General features: G+C 43.3%; 1 protein-coding gene across 5 annotated transcripts in view; it reads left to right on the top strand.

Moving 5' to 3' along the window:
• actn1 (actinin, alpha 1) overlaps nt 1–16,497 on the top strand; it is a 51,137-nt gene that overhangs the window by 10,059 nt on the left and 24,581 nt on the right. The window lies entirely within an intron of this gene.

The following is a 16,497-nucleotide window of genomic DNA, read 5'->3' as shown; positions in this document are numbered from 1 at the left end:
CTGATGCTCCAGCTCTCGGTTTCAACTTTGACCGATCAAAATCCTCGTCCCGCCTGCTTCACTTACATATGGTCCACTAGTGCAACTCGTCACACTAGTGACACGTGTTTGACCTTACTAGTGTAACTAGTTCAGTCCAGAAAGGGTCACTAGTCACACTAGTAAGACATAAAAAAAGTCTCACTATTAAAATACAGGTAGAACTAGTGACGCTAAAAGTGTGACTAGTCTTATCTCTCAATAAGACAACAGCTCTTGTCTAACGTTTAACTCATTAATGATGAAGTATCTGACCTACATGTTTTGTTCCTGTAGAGGATTGACAGAGGCAGTAAATATCTGTGGTTATGTCGACTTTTATTAGGGACAAAAAGGGACATAAGTAGAAATAAATAAAAAAAAATGCAGGAATAAATAATTAATGACATAATAAAAAACAAATGAATAATTCATTTTGGTAATGAAAAATACTATTTTGTATTTATTTGTGCATTTCAACATTTATGTACGTCTGTATTTCTGTCTCTGTATGTTAATAAGGTGGGCGGTCCTAACATCAGCAGGCTGACTTAACCTGATTCATACTGGTTCTTACACAATACATGCTGGTTAGAATTTTTTGTCCGACATGTCAGTGACACCCAGGACATGTCTTATGTCTTTATTCTAAGAATTCAGACGCGTCTTCTGCTCCGTATATCCATAAATGTAAGGTGTTAAAAGCCAAATCCTCTTTTTCTTACCTGAAAAATGTCCAACACAGGAACAATATCCACCTCTTACCTCAGAATTAAAACTATATCTACATTATATGTAATTACATATATATATATAGTTTTAATTGTAGAAATACAGACATAAATAAATGTAAAAATTTAGAAATACAGAAATAAATAATGTAGAAATGCATAAATAAGTAAATACATGTAAAAATACATAAATAGCATTTTCATTACCAAAATGTATTTATTTATTTTTCATGTATATAAATAAATAAATTCAACTATTTATGTATTTCACTATTTAGTCATAATGTCATAGTGTATATATTAAACTAAATACATCAAAGACATATTAGACATTGTTGTTCCATTGTTCCTTTGATGTTGTCTAATTAGACTTCATTGCCTAGAGACACTTTGGTACCTACTGTTCGTACATATTGTCCCTGCTGTTTAAGGCTCACACCACTTTGTACAGAAAGGAGAAGACAGAGAAGAAGAAAAACATGACAACAACAAATTTTCTCTCATCATTTGCAGCCGTTGATATTACCACTGATGAAACAGGTAAGTAAAACATTTATTTGACATTTGAAGAAACCTTGCAGGTAAAGAGTTTGAAAAAAATATTTTTGTATATTGTGAATCCAATTATTCAGATGTTTAAGAGAAAAGTAGAGATGAAGAAACAGAGAATGTGTTGGTTAAATTTATGGGAACAACAATGTTGCGGCAATAGTACCGGCGAGAACTCCTCATTGTTACCTTCACATGTTCTCCTTCTTTGTCACAGATGAAATGATCAAGGCAGAGAAATGTGCCACAGAGGAGCCACAGAGCGACATTTTGTGCAGCAGCACCAGTAGCTACCTCGTCCAGGACATTATTGGATTTGGGGTCTTTGGCAAAGTTGCCTGTGCTTTTAATATGAGCACATCGCAGGAAGTGGCCCTCAAGATCTTAAAAGATGAGCATGCTGGTAAAACAGAGGTAGAGTAGATCACGTTTTTTCACATTTTCCTGCTCCTGACTTGTTTATCAAAAGAAGTGCTGACACCACGCTGTCCCTTACACTTCCTTTATCATTTCTCCTGTTTCCTCCACAGATCAAGATGCTTGAAGCCGTGAAGGTTCTTGATCCAGTGAAAAACAACCTGGTTCATTTCATTGAGACGTTCCAGGACAAAGGTCAAACATGTCTTGTGTTTGAACGGCTGGATATGGACCTTTACTGCCTGTTAGAGCAAGACAAGTATCCAATGACACTCCGTGAAATCCGGCCGATAGCGTACCAGGTAACAACGATGTGGCTTTTTAATCATCAAGTGGTAACATAGTCAGCCGACTGAGAAAAGACTTACTGAAGTAACATAATTGTATCTATAACTAACATTTGACATTGTTTCCTTTGTCTCTGCAGTTGCTTAAAGCCTTGAATGCGCTGAAAAGCATTGGAGTGGTTCACTCAGACATTAAACCCGACAACGTAATGCTGGTTAACCATCAGAAAGAGCCCTACAGAGTCAAACTGATTGATTTTGGCGTGTCCTTCATATCTTCGCTGGACTCACTCGGGATGACAATTCAGGCTTTGGGCTACCGGTAAGTTTAATGTGGAAAATTCATTGTTTAACACGTGTGTTATTGTTGTAAATGATCCACCAGACATTGTCCTAATATTCACATGATGAATTTAACAATGTACTCAACAGCTCTTGTGATTCTTCTGTGTTCACACAGTGCACCTGAAGTCAGCCTGGGCCTCCCCTTCTCTGAGGCCATCGACATGTGGAGTCTCGGCTGCCTGCTTCTCTTTTTGTACCTGGGCAGCGACCCCTTCTCCAGCTGCGAGTACCAGGCAGTAAGAAACCAGATATATGTTCATTTAAATACAAAGATAGTTGCATTCAGACACGTGTCCAATCACAACAGGGGACTTGATGTAGGATGTGATTCTTTGTGTTCTCTCTCCAGATGAAAGCACTGGTTGACATGTTGGGAATGCCGGCTGACCACCTCCTCAGTGCTGGGAGGTACACGCACTACTACTTCAAGAAGGACGAGCACTGGCCAGAACCAGGATGGTGGATTAAGGTATTTTAACCACAATATTTTGTCTCCCAATAAGACAGCAGCTGTTGTCTGATGTGTAACTCACCTGACCAACGTGTTTTGTTCCTGTAGACCCCCCTTGAATACCACAGCAGCACTGGTATTGAGCCCAAGAAGGAGGAAAGTTTATTTAAAACCACCCAGGACCTGATAACAGTAAGTCGCCCATTTCATTACTGAAGAAATAATTATGTCTCAAATATTTTCAGCATACATTTTGCTTCATTTCAAAAAATATTACCAAGGGAAACATACAAGAAAGACACCCGACCCTGAGCAGCGCTGCCTAGAATACCAATGTGTTTTAGAATCAAGAATATGCATCTTATTCATCCATTTCTTTAAGAAAGAGATCACAGGTCCGTTCGAAAACCTCTAGTCTGTCATTGAGGACATGTCTGACTTTTATCCAAGTTGTTATCCAATGTTCAAAAGTGAAGAAATAATGAATTCCAAGCGTCTCTGTTGAGGGACAGGAAGCCGTTGAACTAATCTCTCGTCTACTGTGTTTTTAAATCAGCTCTACCCAGTGACGCAGGGCTCTGATGAGCTCACTGACAGGAGAGCTTTCATCAGCCTCATCAAAGGCCTCCTGGTGATGGACCCAGACATAAGGCTCACCCCAAAGATCGCACTGTCGCACCCCTTCCTCACGATGGTCCCTCTGATGAAGGACAAGGACAGCCCATAGTAAGTGACTGTAGATATTGAATCAATAGGAAAAAAAAGTGTTGACTGATTGAGTGATCCTCTAACGTATTGTTGTGTTTTATCCAGTTTTGCATATTGTCAGTTTATAATGCAGGAGATGGGATTCGACAATGAGGAGTGTGTTGATACATCAGCATCAGAGGAGTCGGTCATCACCAGCGGCCGACAGGAGGACGCTCCGGCTGAGGAGACATCGGCCAATGAGAGGAGTCGACCTGTCAAAGTGGAAAGCCGATGGAGACGGCCAATGAAAAGCGTCCCAAAGTTCTTTGACAGAATTGTGCGGAGATTATTTCGGAAAAAAACACCCCCCTCCCCTCGGTCCTGTCCCAACTCTGTTTGTTTCAACTCTCACTATCTGGCCTGACGTGACTTAAGAAAAAAATAAATAAATAATGCTTCAAACCCAAATCATTTCCTCCCTGTTTCTGCTTTGGAGACGACGCCACGATGGTTTGGTCAATTCAGTTTGAACACATCTGCTGACGACCGACATGTTCAGCCAATCATCTAAAACACTGGGCTACACTTTTTAATAATATTGGAAAAAAAGACAAATGCTCACAGATTTGATGTTGATCGACGAATCGTTTCATCGACTCATCATCTCAGGTTCAACCTCAACACTATGAGATATTTACAATCTGAATGAATCCCACCAGAAACACAGCATTTTGCCAATATTGCGCAATAATTCTTATTATTTCTCATCATTTTCTCAAAATCTTTGATTCATCAACGACGTCTCTTTTGTTCTTCTCTCTCGTAAATGCTGCGGAAGCGTGATTGACTTGTTCTCTCTGCATGTCCCCACAGCCATGGGAGTGTTTTTGCATTGCCCATTTCTTTCTTTGACATAAATCCTCTGAAGTCGCTTCCTGGTCGTGGACAGAGCAGGTCAAGTGGAGCTGGACTGGAATCGACTGTGAAACCCATGATCAAGGTTTCAGTTCTTGTGTGACCGGCTCACCTCCAGTCTGTGCACACACCATGCTCCTGACTAGTTGCTCCGTTGTCAACCTCCGAATCCACCGAAGCTCGCTTTCAGTCCAGGTTTATTTGCCGAACTGAAAGAGTCGCTGCTTCTCTGTTTGACTCACATGTGGAAGTGATGATCAGGAAGCTCAATCCTGTGTGTTTGCTTCTCAGAAGGATCCCACGGATAAACAACACTGGGGCCAAAGCAACAAAAGACTGCAGCTCCACCTCCCATATCCCACACACAGAGAATGTTTTCATGTATAAGAAGCACATAACGTACATGAGAACCATATGTGAACATTTGGGAAGCTTAATTGAATTACATGTGGTAAGATATGCATGTAAAATAAATATAAACGATCAGTAAGAAATGTCTAAATGTGGATTTTTGACAGTGGAAAACAGCCGTTGAGAAAACAATCTCCCCACAAGGTCCATTTAGCAGCTGCTCCGGAGCTTTTGATCAAGTCACTTGATCTTTATCTGCAGTCAGAGTTTTCCCAGATGAATTGTAGATGTTTAGATTTCTGAGCACGTTTAAGTCTTCTTGTCTGTGTTTTCTTAAAATCTGCATCTGGGGGGGGGGGGGGGGGGGGGGGGGCTCCCAGTGTTTCACCTCAAGTCCGAGTCCGTACAGCATCGAGCAGCCTGCGACTAATACAATGCAAAAACTGTTTGATTCCTATTTCTGACGAGCGTCACTTCTGCTTTACAGTTTAGTCTAAACCTCAGTCGTTGCTCATTTTCATTTTCATTTGCCAGTTTTACACACACTTCTTGTGTATGTACCTGCTTTTTTAAACTGACAACACTTTACCAACTAACACAATGCTTTTAGAAGACTTTTTAAACGTGTCAGGGCACAGTCGCACATTCGTGATCATCTTCATCTCCACACATTCCACCACTCTATTATAAAAGAATTGTGATAAAGATATTGCAAAATGTATTAAATGTTAATGTGGTCCACAAATTAGACTTTTAAAAATCTATTAACTTGTGTTTATATGAATATTCACGAAAAAGTCGTATTTCTGAGGCAGGTTTCAGTCTAAAAATGGACAAATCGTTTTTAGAGATAGAGAAATGCAGCGTGCTGATTCGCTGCAGAGTTCTAGTAACACTTCAGGCACAGTTTCCTCACTGATAACCTTTTTTGCATTCGTAGATAAACTAGCACCACTGACGTCTTCATGTGACACTCGTCCTGCAGGTAGTTTTGGTCCTAAATTCTCAAAACTACCTCTGAAAAGTTTGTCAAATACAGAAAACTTCCACAAATTCTCATGTGAAATAATCACTAATAACAGAAAGAATGTGGGGTTTCTTTCTGCATTAACAGTAAATGGCTCATCCCTCGTCAGCACTTAAGCACAAAGGCCTCAACGTGGACACATGCAGTACAGTTGATGTGTGGACGGAGTGTTGAAAGCGTCCTTTGTTCTGGTGCAGGGTGGCTCCTCCCAGCTCAGCATTTCTCCGAGTCAGGTGACGGTCAGCAGTGAAAAAAAACAAAAAACGCTGCTGTGGCACAAAGCAGCACCGGGACCGAGCCGCACGCTTCCCATGGCACGAGCGCCGCAGGCCAAACGAGCCGGAGCTGACTCATGACTACTGTTGTGATTGGGGCGAAGTGGGCCACTGTACTTCCCATCACCCTGTTTAGATTGGCGTCTTCGGTGTTGTCACAGAGCGTCGACAGCTCAGGCATGACTCAGGACTTTTGGCTGTGCTGACTCGTCGTGTTAACAAGTTTATTCCTGTTCCAAAATCCCCTTTCTTTTGCTTAAGAAAAAACAAATTACAAAGTTAGGGTACAAAGGAACTTCTACACTGGGTTGATTCTAGTTGAGTTAAAGTCCAGGATTCTCCTCACACTCCGCTCCCTGAGCCGCTGAAGCAGGGAGTTACATGTTCCCGCTGAGCTTTTGACCCACTCGCTGCTCAGCACGGCCTCTTTGATGCCGGGCGCTGCATTTGAATAGCATCTGCTCGTGGATTTGCATCCGATTTGTGTGCCCGGGAGATCAGCTGCCTTTTCTTATCAAACACGTGTCCGGCTCAGTTAGACATTTTTCAGAACATGGACAAATTTGTTGTCATCGCCAATTATGGAAATGAAACCTCTTCTGTTTCTCTTCTGCTGAAGCTCGGGTCTTGTTTCTTTCAGTTTGTAGATTGAAGATAAAAAAAAAGCGTGGGAAGTTTTTTTTGTATGTTGATAAGTAGAAGTATTTTAACTGTAAAAATGACTCAACAGGTTACTTAATGGCTGCTGCTCACTGCTAGAGGATTATCGGTGGATTTTGGGTCCGATTCCGCTCTCCTCAACGATTGTGTTACGGATTTGAGGCTGATCTGAGCAGATTATCAGGCCAAATTATGTGTTTATGTGTATTTATTTTTTTATTTAAAAGGAACAATGCACATTAATTAACACGCGTACTTGTTCAACGTGTAAATGTGCGAGATTTAGCCGCTAACAGGCTAGTTTTCATCTGCAGTCCCTGGCATCCTGGATCCTGTAGTGTGAAGGGTTTACAGACATTATGTTGATTTCACCAACTAAATCGTGAATATCAAAGATGTTTGACATTTGTCCATCCAGTGTGTGTGTTCCAACGATTAAGAATCGGACAAATGACATCTGTCGCCATGTCTGTGGTCTCCCACGTTTAAAAAAAGTTAAATATAGAAAGTAGAAATAGGAAATCAAGCAGAACACAAGTAAATATAGTTTTTTTTATCTTTGAAAGTGATGGAGGTTTGATTAAACACCAATTTTATCTATTTTACTTTTACTTGAACTGAAAAACGTAGGCTCCAACAGAACTTCCCTTGAAAGTCATTAATTTCAGGAATGACGTGATCACACTGTGAACCCTCGTCGTCGCAGATGTTTTTTGTGATTGTAAACTCGTGTTGCGTGGGGTGTTGTGTGTGTGTGTGTGTGTGTGTGTGTGTGTGTGTGTGTGTGCTTTACGTGCTGAGTCCCAGCGAGAGATAGGGGATTCGCGGATGTGAGTTTAAGAGCCTCGGCGCGACCGAGCTGTTTGTTTGTGGGTCTCCAGGCTTTTGTGGTTGTCATAGCAACCGCCCAGTGTTAGCTGCTCTGCGGCATCTCTCACAGACGAGCCACAGTCTTTGTGAAATGAACTCGGCTGAGGAAAGAGCTATTACCACACTTTGACTCTCCTTGTAACACACACACACACACACACACACACACACACACACGCACACGCACACGCACACATGAATATGCATCAGGGCCTCTTTGGGCCACAACAGAGTAAATATCAGTGCACTGGTCACAATGGCTGCTATTCTTTGTCAGACCACACTTTTTGGCTGGTTCACTGCTCCGTCAGCACGTGCTCAGGAGGTTGTGTTCACGAATGTGTGCACATGTTGAAGTGTGAAGACTGTGTGTGTATGGATTTGTGCACAGATTGTATTCAGACAGGCTGTGTGTGTCTGTGTGGTAGCATTTTTTTTTTTTTTAAACCTTGCATTCATGCTCTATGTGGGGTGCATTAGCTTATGTGCACTCGCCCTCGTGCACACGTGCGTGCTGAGGCAGCAGCCACAGCAGTAGATAAGTGTAATGGGAAGACTGTGCTGAGTCGGCAGTTCACAGTCACAGTGTGTACGAGTGCCAGGTCGGATAAATGCTGCACCTGAGAGACTGGAGCTCTGTCATGGCTGCAGAGCTGGAGGAAGGAATCACTTCCTGTGTGTGTGTGTGTGTGTGCGTGTGTGTGTGTGTCTGTGTGTGTGTGTGTGTGTGTGTGTGGGATGACAAGCAAAATAAAGTCATTTAGAAATAAAAAAAACTGAATATGTGCAAATGAAATCATTTAAAATACATCAATCAGATGAATCTATTAAAAGTAATCGTAAAAGAAAAGGATGAAGGTAATATCTAAAAATATGAATGTAAAAGCCTCGTGAAAGTGATTTAAAGAATTTTCCTCAATCCTAATCCTAATTTAAAGCCAATTACACAACACTAAAAACAAGATTTAACAATCACTAAAGTCACTTAAAGGTGTTTCAGAGAGTGAAACACACACACAAACACACACACACACACACACACACACACACACACACACACACACACACACACACACACACACACACACACTACACCAGCTGAGCCTGGTTCAGTGTTTTTGAATGTGTGGGCAGTCAGGCTGTATCCTCCAGTGAGCATTAGAGGAAGGAGACCGAGGGGGATGAATGGTGACCTCTGACCTTCTCGGTGCACACCCCTCGCTCGCTGGCAGATCCCCAGACTTCTGTCCTTCCTCTGTTGCGAAGAGAGCGAGCGTTGGGAAGGCTGCGCGAGAGAGAGAGAGAGAGGGAGAGAGAGAGAGAGAGAGAGATGTTTCCACCAGGTTCAGCAGGCAGAAAGATCATATTGTCCCCGTCCGTGACTCACTCTGAGCCGGGTGGACGGAGCTGTCGTGTCTTTCATGCAGCGGCGTCGTGCTGCTCGTGCTCGAAGTTTAAAGGTCTGCATGTTGGGGCGCCTCCACACGTCCTTGTGTTTGTTTTCTGCGAGTGGCGGCTTCGAAGCCCCTGAAAATACAACACAGTCAGTTGTGATAACATTGTACTCGACAAGAGCCAGAAACACGAGCAGTGTAAAGGTCAGATAAGTTAACAGACAGATTATCTGAAACACTTGTTGGAGGTCAAACTCTGTTATTTTCAAGACGTCATCACAGATTGCAGGAGGTTATCTTTATATCATTATAATGACTTGGTTGATGGTTGATATGACAAAAATTGTTGTTTTATTGTTGTTTTATCCTCTTGTGAAGCACTTTGTGACTTTGATAGGAAATGTGCTACACAAATAAAGCTTATTATCCGTAAATAAATGGATTCTGGTCCAAAGTAATCTTTAATACTGTAAATTATTGTAAAAGGATCAGTTTAGAGCTTCATATCTTGCGCTTGAATGAACACATCGGGGGTCAAAAATCTGGAAAATACAAAACATGCCTCAGAAACCGAACTCTCCCTCCAGGTTCCCCCCCCCCCCCCTGTCTCTGGGAACACGCAGCTCCAGCCTCAGCTTGTTCAGACTCTGCATCACATCTCTTTCCTCTCCTGCCTCCCACTCAGCTGCAGAGATGGACTTGTTGGAGTCTCTCTGTTTTGCCAGATGCACAGAGCTACAGTTCAGCTGTGTGCCGAGGGTCCAGACGCTAGTTTGGCTCCGTCCCCGCTCGTCCTGCTCCGTCCTCGGTCGGAGCGGAGGCTTGGCTCTTATTTCCTCTGCTTTGCCTCCAAACCCAAAGGCAGCGGTAACCTGAGTCTTCTGTTCACTCTGCCAGACCTTCCATGTCAGTTCCGATTAACTTCTTGGACGAAATTTCTTATTTCAGGGTGTAAAGAATATCTGTTGTATATTGAACCAACTGACTGCACTGTCAGAGATGCACATCTGTACTTTTAAAGTTTGTTTTCAACTTTTTTTCGGCCACATTTCCGGCATCATCTCGAAGTTATTCTGCACCTGTTTCTGGTTCTTCTCTGTCCTGATCCACCAAGTTGTCATATACGCGTTCAGTAGTCTGTTGATCACCTGAACATATAAATCTTACTTTTTTTTGTTAGAATACATGTAACTCCTTCACATGAGAATAGTTGATAAAGTTGATTATATCCCAGCATAGCGAGGTTAAATGAAACCTGACGCTTCATCACAGCCAATAAACGGCAAGATTAGACTCTCCAGCTTTCCATCCCTTTAAAGGTCACCACTGGGTAGAACGCTTGTTATTGGTCAACGGCAAATATGTGTGCGTCTCACTGGAATGAATCTTGATGCTTAAGTTTTATGTACATTTACTCAGGTCCAAGAGTGAAGCCACACATCAGTGTTTCCAAATGAGGCGAATTTGTTGGAAAATGTTACAAATTTGAAGCAGGTGGGAAGTTTTCCTGTTCTCTAACACTCAAATGTCCAGAATAGTCTGGAAAGTTTAGGTAGAAGGACGATACTGATTATAAGTCACCCTCCTCCTTTTCCAACATCTGTTCTTGAGAGAGAGATTTCATCCTTTTGGGAAAGTTTCTCTGAGAAGCCGTTGATCCAAGAGGAGGAAGAGTCCTCATCATCGAATCTGTCTCTCTTGTATGAGTGAGACATCAGCGTCTCATAAGTGTATTACACAGACTCTTTTTCTCCCTGCTTCATTTCTGTAAGGTCGCTCGTTTCCCAGTTGTCACAGCACAAGCCTGGGTCGTGACATGGGTTAACCTGCAGGTTAACTGGGCTCATGAAACACCAAGTAGAGCGATACCTCCGCCATGGTGCAACAGGCCCCTGAAGTTCCACAACAAATCCGTCATGTTTGTTTGGACACAGTATTAGAACTATTAAAGATGCATTTAAACTGTTGATTCTCTACTGAATCCACATTATCTCAGCTCCACATTGTTAAGTACAAGTTTGTAGCACCAGAAAAGTCCCCAGTTTTATTCAAGGTAACGAGATGTTTCATTTTGGACGCATCTTTAACGGATTCACATCTTTTTTCCCCGACAACAACTAGGTCTTTTGTTATTGTTTTGTTTGAGAGACCCTTAGTGGCCAAGTGGCATTTTGTACGTTTTAAGAAAGAGATGAAAAGATTCCTGGAGTTCTTTCTTGGCTCATGTCCCATCCTTTTACCAAGTTTTGTGTAAATCCATCCCATAGTGTTTGCACAACCCTGCTGATTAGCAAACAAACAACCTCACCAATGGACAGGGGTGAAAAAAACAACCTCCTCAAATTTGCCTTCATGTGAGAAAAGTTCTCTCCTTCTTTATCACTTCCCTTTGACATTTCCTGGAGGAAGCCGCGGCGCTCCCTTCCTACGCAGATGTCCCTCCAGGGTGCAGTTTATAACCAGAGTGTGCTCCCATTGAACCCGTCTGGTTCGACGCGATGCCCTAATTCCTCACACATGAGGAAATCATCTGGGAGTCTGAGAGGAGAGGAAGGTGTTGTTAGCGGCTCTGCCTTCCTGGCGTAAGAAACACTTTCCACCGGCACTTTCTGTCCCGAGTCTAACGAAGGCGGCAGAAAATAGACTTCACCTCCCTGGGATCCACAGAGGCCCATTCCCCCCCCCCCCACCCAACTCATCCAGACAGAATTCATTCTCATTACTGCTCGAGCTGTGGGTGGCGTTACGCTTTTTTATGTTGTGGTTTTGATACTAAAAAGAGATGGTTTCTCCCCCCACGATCTCATTTATCAATCTTACTTGACCGTTTTTGGAGGAGACGCTGGAAAGATGTTTCTTCTGGACGTCTTTCTTGAAATTTATCTGAGCGTGTGTTTCTGGGGTTTCACCGGGACACGAGAGGCCCTCTCATACCCTGAGCCGGAGACTGGGGCTTGAGAAACTGGCTGCGGTGTTGAAAAGCCCTTTCCTGTGCCGGACGCTCTGCCAGCAATATCTGCCTCTCCTCCCGCCTTTACACTTGTCTGCCCGGCCGTGAGTGGGGACGCTCATGAGCTGGCTTGTTTTAGCGAAAGGATTGTACTAATATGGAACTGGCAGAGAGGCAGGAAATATTTTCCTAACTGAGGTTGATTAATGGAGTGAGAGCGAGGGAGGGAGGGAGGGAGGGGGGGAGTTGGCGAGTGAGAGGTGGGGAAAGGAACGGCAGCGAGGAGAGATAGCAGGTTTCTTAAATAAAAAACTATAAGTGACGGGTTTACAGCTGCTATTCATGAGTCATGACGCAGTTTTTATCGTTAAACTTTATTGAGATTATGCTGCACTTTACTATTTATTCATATTCATCAGTTGATCAATAATATCGACTGATATCAGCCTTTCAAAAATATATCGGTAGCAGTATTTATGTTTGACCTCCTTGTATTATATGTTTGTGTTTTTTTTTATTTTTAGTTATTTATCATAAAGTTTATAGTTAAATTGTAAAATATCAAACCTCAGGGCCTTGGGGAATCATTAACATTTTAAAATATATATATATCGGCCAATATATCGTAATCAGAATACTTTTATTCCTTCATATCAGTATCAGCATCGGCCCCAAAAATCCACATTGGTTTCTATTTTACAGTTAATTGAAAAAACAAGTTAGGTCAAAGTCCTAAAAGTTCTTTTAAACTCTACTTTGCTTGTTTGATTAACACAATCTCACCACAGACAGTCAGAAGGGAAACTGGCCTCAGGTACTTCCAGTCTGCTCGGCTTCGCCTTCTGTGGTTACTACGGGAAAAATGTTGCTGTAATGACGCCGATTGGCAACTTTCCCTGAAACTGATGCGGAGCAGATTCCTCCTGCTCTTGACCCCTGTTGTTTTTACAGCCCGCCCCGGTTCTGGGAGGCTGAGGGCGAGAGGGAGAGAGAGAGAGAGGGAGAGAGAGGGAGTGGGAGAGAGAGAGAGACAGAGAGAGAGAGAGAGAGAGAGAGAGAGAGGAGGGGGATGGCTCAGAAAGTGTACGATCTTCCAGTTCCCCCTGCAGACACAGTCGCTCTGCTCCGTGACACGACATGTTGCAGTGAAGCCGGAGCAGAGCTGTGTCTGAGCTGCAGTAACGAGGGACGACTTTCACTGCCACGTTGTTGTTGATGAGCAGCCGTCGGCCTCCAGAGCTGTGGTGCAGACATGTGAACAGCTCACAGACATTCACAGCACATAGTGTACTCACACAAACTCAACAAGGACACGGTCACACATGGGGAGAACAGGGATCAGACAGGACCCTCTACAGTACTGTGCAGTAAAGAACTGTACTCTTCTCTCCACCCTGAAAAGTCTGACCTGTTCTGAACAGCTGTTTGTGATGTTCTTTACATTTCAGGGTTTGTTTTATTGTTCTGGTGTAACTGGTCAACTTTAGGTAAACTGCAAAGAGTAGATTTCATTGAAGTTTCACAGTTAATCCAAAAGAATAATACAGATAATACATCTTTGTGTTTGTCCCAGAGAATAAGAGCAGTAGTTTTTGTGAAATCCTGCTAACAAACAGACGAACGCAGTAAACGTATAGTAAATTGGTTATTTGAGGGTTTGTAGTGTTGGTTTGTCAAAAAGGTCATTACTGGAAGTTTAGGAAAACTCCAAAGTGGTAGAGAAGTAGATGAAGCCGGCTGAGCTAACGAGCATTTCAAATATCGTGTCTGAGAATCGTGTAATAAGTCAGATAGAATATTCAAGGTAGAAGCTCATTAGGATCATGTTTGTGATGCTGCTCCGCCTTTGGCTATAAATACCTCTGCACAGGGAAAACCCAACGGCTGCAGTTCCACTGGAGTGATGGAAACTAAAATCTCAAGGGTGGAGAAGTGGGGGTGGGGACTTGTTCGTTTGTCCACCAACATAATTAATCATGTTGTGCCGAGCTCCTGTTAGTCTTTCACAAAGCCACACTAGATGCAGGTAATTTATTGCTAAGCTTCACCCGCTGCTGCTACGCCTTTTATTCCCATCTGTATTATAATGATGGAGGCAGATTCGTGGTTATTTCTTCTTGTAGACAATGGTCAGTTTGCCTGAAATAACTGCTGCTGGTTGAAATATGAGTCAGAAAATTAGGTCAGGCATAGTTAAAAAAATGCTTCGTTCGAGGTACCTCTGCAGCCGACAGGACTTCATCACCTAAATATATAGATCAAACAGAGCTTGGATGATGCTGACGTGTAAACTTCCAGCTGCATCCTCCCAAACTCTGAGAGCATTTTGTGGGAATATAATGACTCAGGCACTAATCTGCCTCCACGAACCAGTGGACCTGTAACTCGGTGTCGTGCCCTGCCGACAGCCCCAGAACACCTGAAGAGCCTGGGAGTGTTGACCATAACATAGCCGGGGGGGGGGGGGTCATGAGCCGCAGCCGCTAAACTCCACAGTGACCCAGAGAGCTGGAGCAGCTGCGGGAGGGCCGGCTAATTCTTGTCAGGAGGAGGCCTGTGGTCCGGCCCCGAGCAGCCAGACGTACCCTCCTTCCAGCACATTTAACGAGCTGACATTCTTTCTGTGAACGTTTAGACGTTTTCACAACTCTGCTCTTTGCAGGTCGACTCAAAGCCTTTGACATGTTCAGCTCTTCTGGTCCCGCAGCAGCTGCACTAAGCAGGAGTAGAACTGCACCCGGGTCATTGACATAAATCACGTGTGCCCCTCCACCTCTGTACCCCATTCGCTCAATTGAAATGATGATATTACAAGTTCCATTCTTTTGGATATTCTTTGGTTTGAAGCCGTAACAGTTTGCTGGTGACTCGTTAACAAGTTAAAGGTCAATTAAAGGTCAAAGTTTTCTTTATGCTTTTGCCAACATGCAAAACTTTGAGTTCTAAGGAGGCGTTTGTGGTTAATGAAGTGGAGGGAAAGTAAAAACAAAAAGAGAAAAGAGAGAGGAAACCACAAAACTGAGAAAATGAACCTGCCGAGTCAGCAAACAGCCTTAGCTTAACACTTTGATTCAATTAAACCGTATCCACATTAGCTAATGACACCACAGCCGAGCCCCGATGGGTTCAAATCTTTGGCAAACCTCTCAAGAGAGTATTGATCAGGATTAATTTGAATATTTTACTGCCTTTTGGAGCTTTGGCTTAAATCACGACTAACTTTAGAGAATGACGGTGTTTTACAGGCTGAGGGCGTGTGCCTGCCAGTTGCACATATAAATCACCAGCGCTGGGGTTTCTTCTGTCAGTTCTACCCTTGGAGATAAAACACCATATAATCTGCTCTTTTCCCTCCACATCTTCTGCAGTACCCGCAGCTTCCTTCGGCGCTTTTCATTGGTTGAAACCTGCCAACAAACTGGCACACATCTGAAAACCCCGTGTCCTCCGCACTTTAGTTTATTGATAGCCGTGTAGACCTCATGCCACTCAAGTTTAAGAGTGACCTCATCACAGAAGTTCCACGAGTGCTCAGAAAAAAACCAGCTCGCCAGTGACTTTTAAGTGGCTTTTGTTCCCCCGGCAGTCGAGGGCAGGCCAGCGAGAGACAGTGCTGGCTTTCATAAACGCCTGGCTCTGCTCCTACAGGTCCTCCTCCTTGGAAACATGTTGCCTGATGTTTGGGGCTTGGGTGTAATTAACTCTGGAACTCATAAAGAGGCGTTCGCAGCAGGGTGCACGGCGGGCCCACTCCTCATGCCAGCTCCTGTTGGGCGGCTGAGATCCTGTTTCAGATGTTTTCCATTCGCAGGTTCACGTGCCAGCAATGCCAGACAATCCAGGGCCTGCTACACCTACTGTATACAGAACGCTCCAGTGTGCTGCGGCTCCGCGGGGAGCGGGAAGGACTTAAGCTTGTTAGAGTCCCAGACAAAGGTGGAAGGTGACAGCATGTGAATAAACAGAAAACACCTTCAATAGGCCACAGAGTTTTGTTGAAATTTAATTAAGGGTTTTTTTATTGGTCCCACTTGGAAAATTAACGCTCCTTTCTACCCAAAGGTCGGAGGTCAGGTTCGGCTAAGATGACGTTGTACACATTGGTGTAGTGAGCGTGTGGCTTGGCTGTGTTTTTCACTACTTCGGTCCAAACTGAAATATCTTAATAATTATGGGGTTGATAACCGTGATTTAACATTTGACATTCATGGTTTCCAGTGAATGAATCTATGACTTTTGATGATTCCCTGACTTTTCGATGTAGAGATTTGTAGTTTTGAGTAAAATATCTTGACACTTGTCCACTACATTGGTTTATGACCAAATATTTGCACGCCAGACGTTCCCATCAGCCTGAGCTGTACTCCGTGTTTGGTTTGTTATCATCCAGCTTTCTAATGTTGGTGAATTAGCAACAAGCTAAGATGGTGAATGGTGTAACCGTCTGTTATTGTCACTGGGAGAATATTAGCTTTCTGACTTGAGCATTGAAAACACTAGAACTGCTAACATGGCTGCTGACGCTTTATTTGGTTTCCCACAAGACCTCCATCTTCCAGTTAGACGA

The sequence above is a fragment of the Hippoglossus hippoglossus genome, chromosome 22, assembly GCF_009819705.1.
Source record: "Hippoglossus hippoglossus isolate fHipHip1 chromosome 22, fHipHip1.pri, whole genome shotgun sequence".
Lineage (NCBI taxonomy): Eukaryota > Metazoa > Chordata > Actinopteri > Pleuronectiformes > Pleuronectidae > Hippoglossus > Hippoglossus hippoglossus.
Note: the sequence above shows the minus strand (reverse complement) of the source record. Positions and strands in the feature narration are given on the sequence as shown.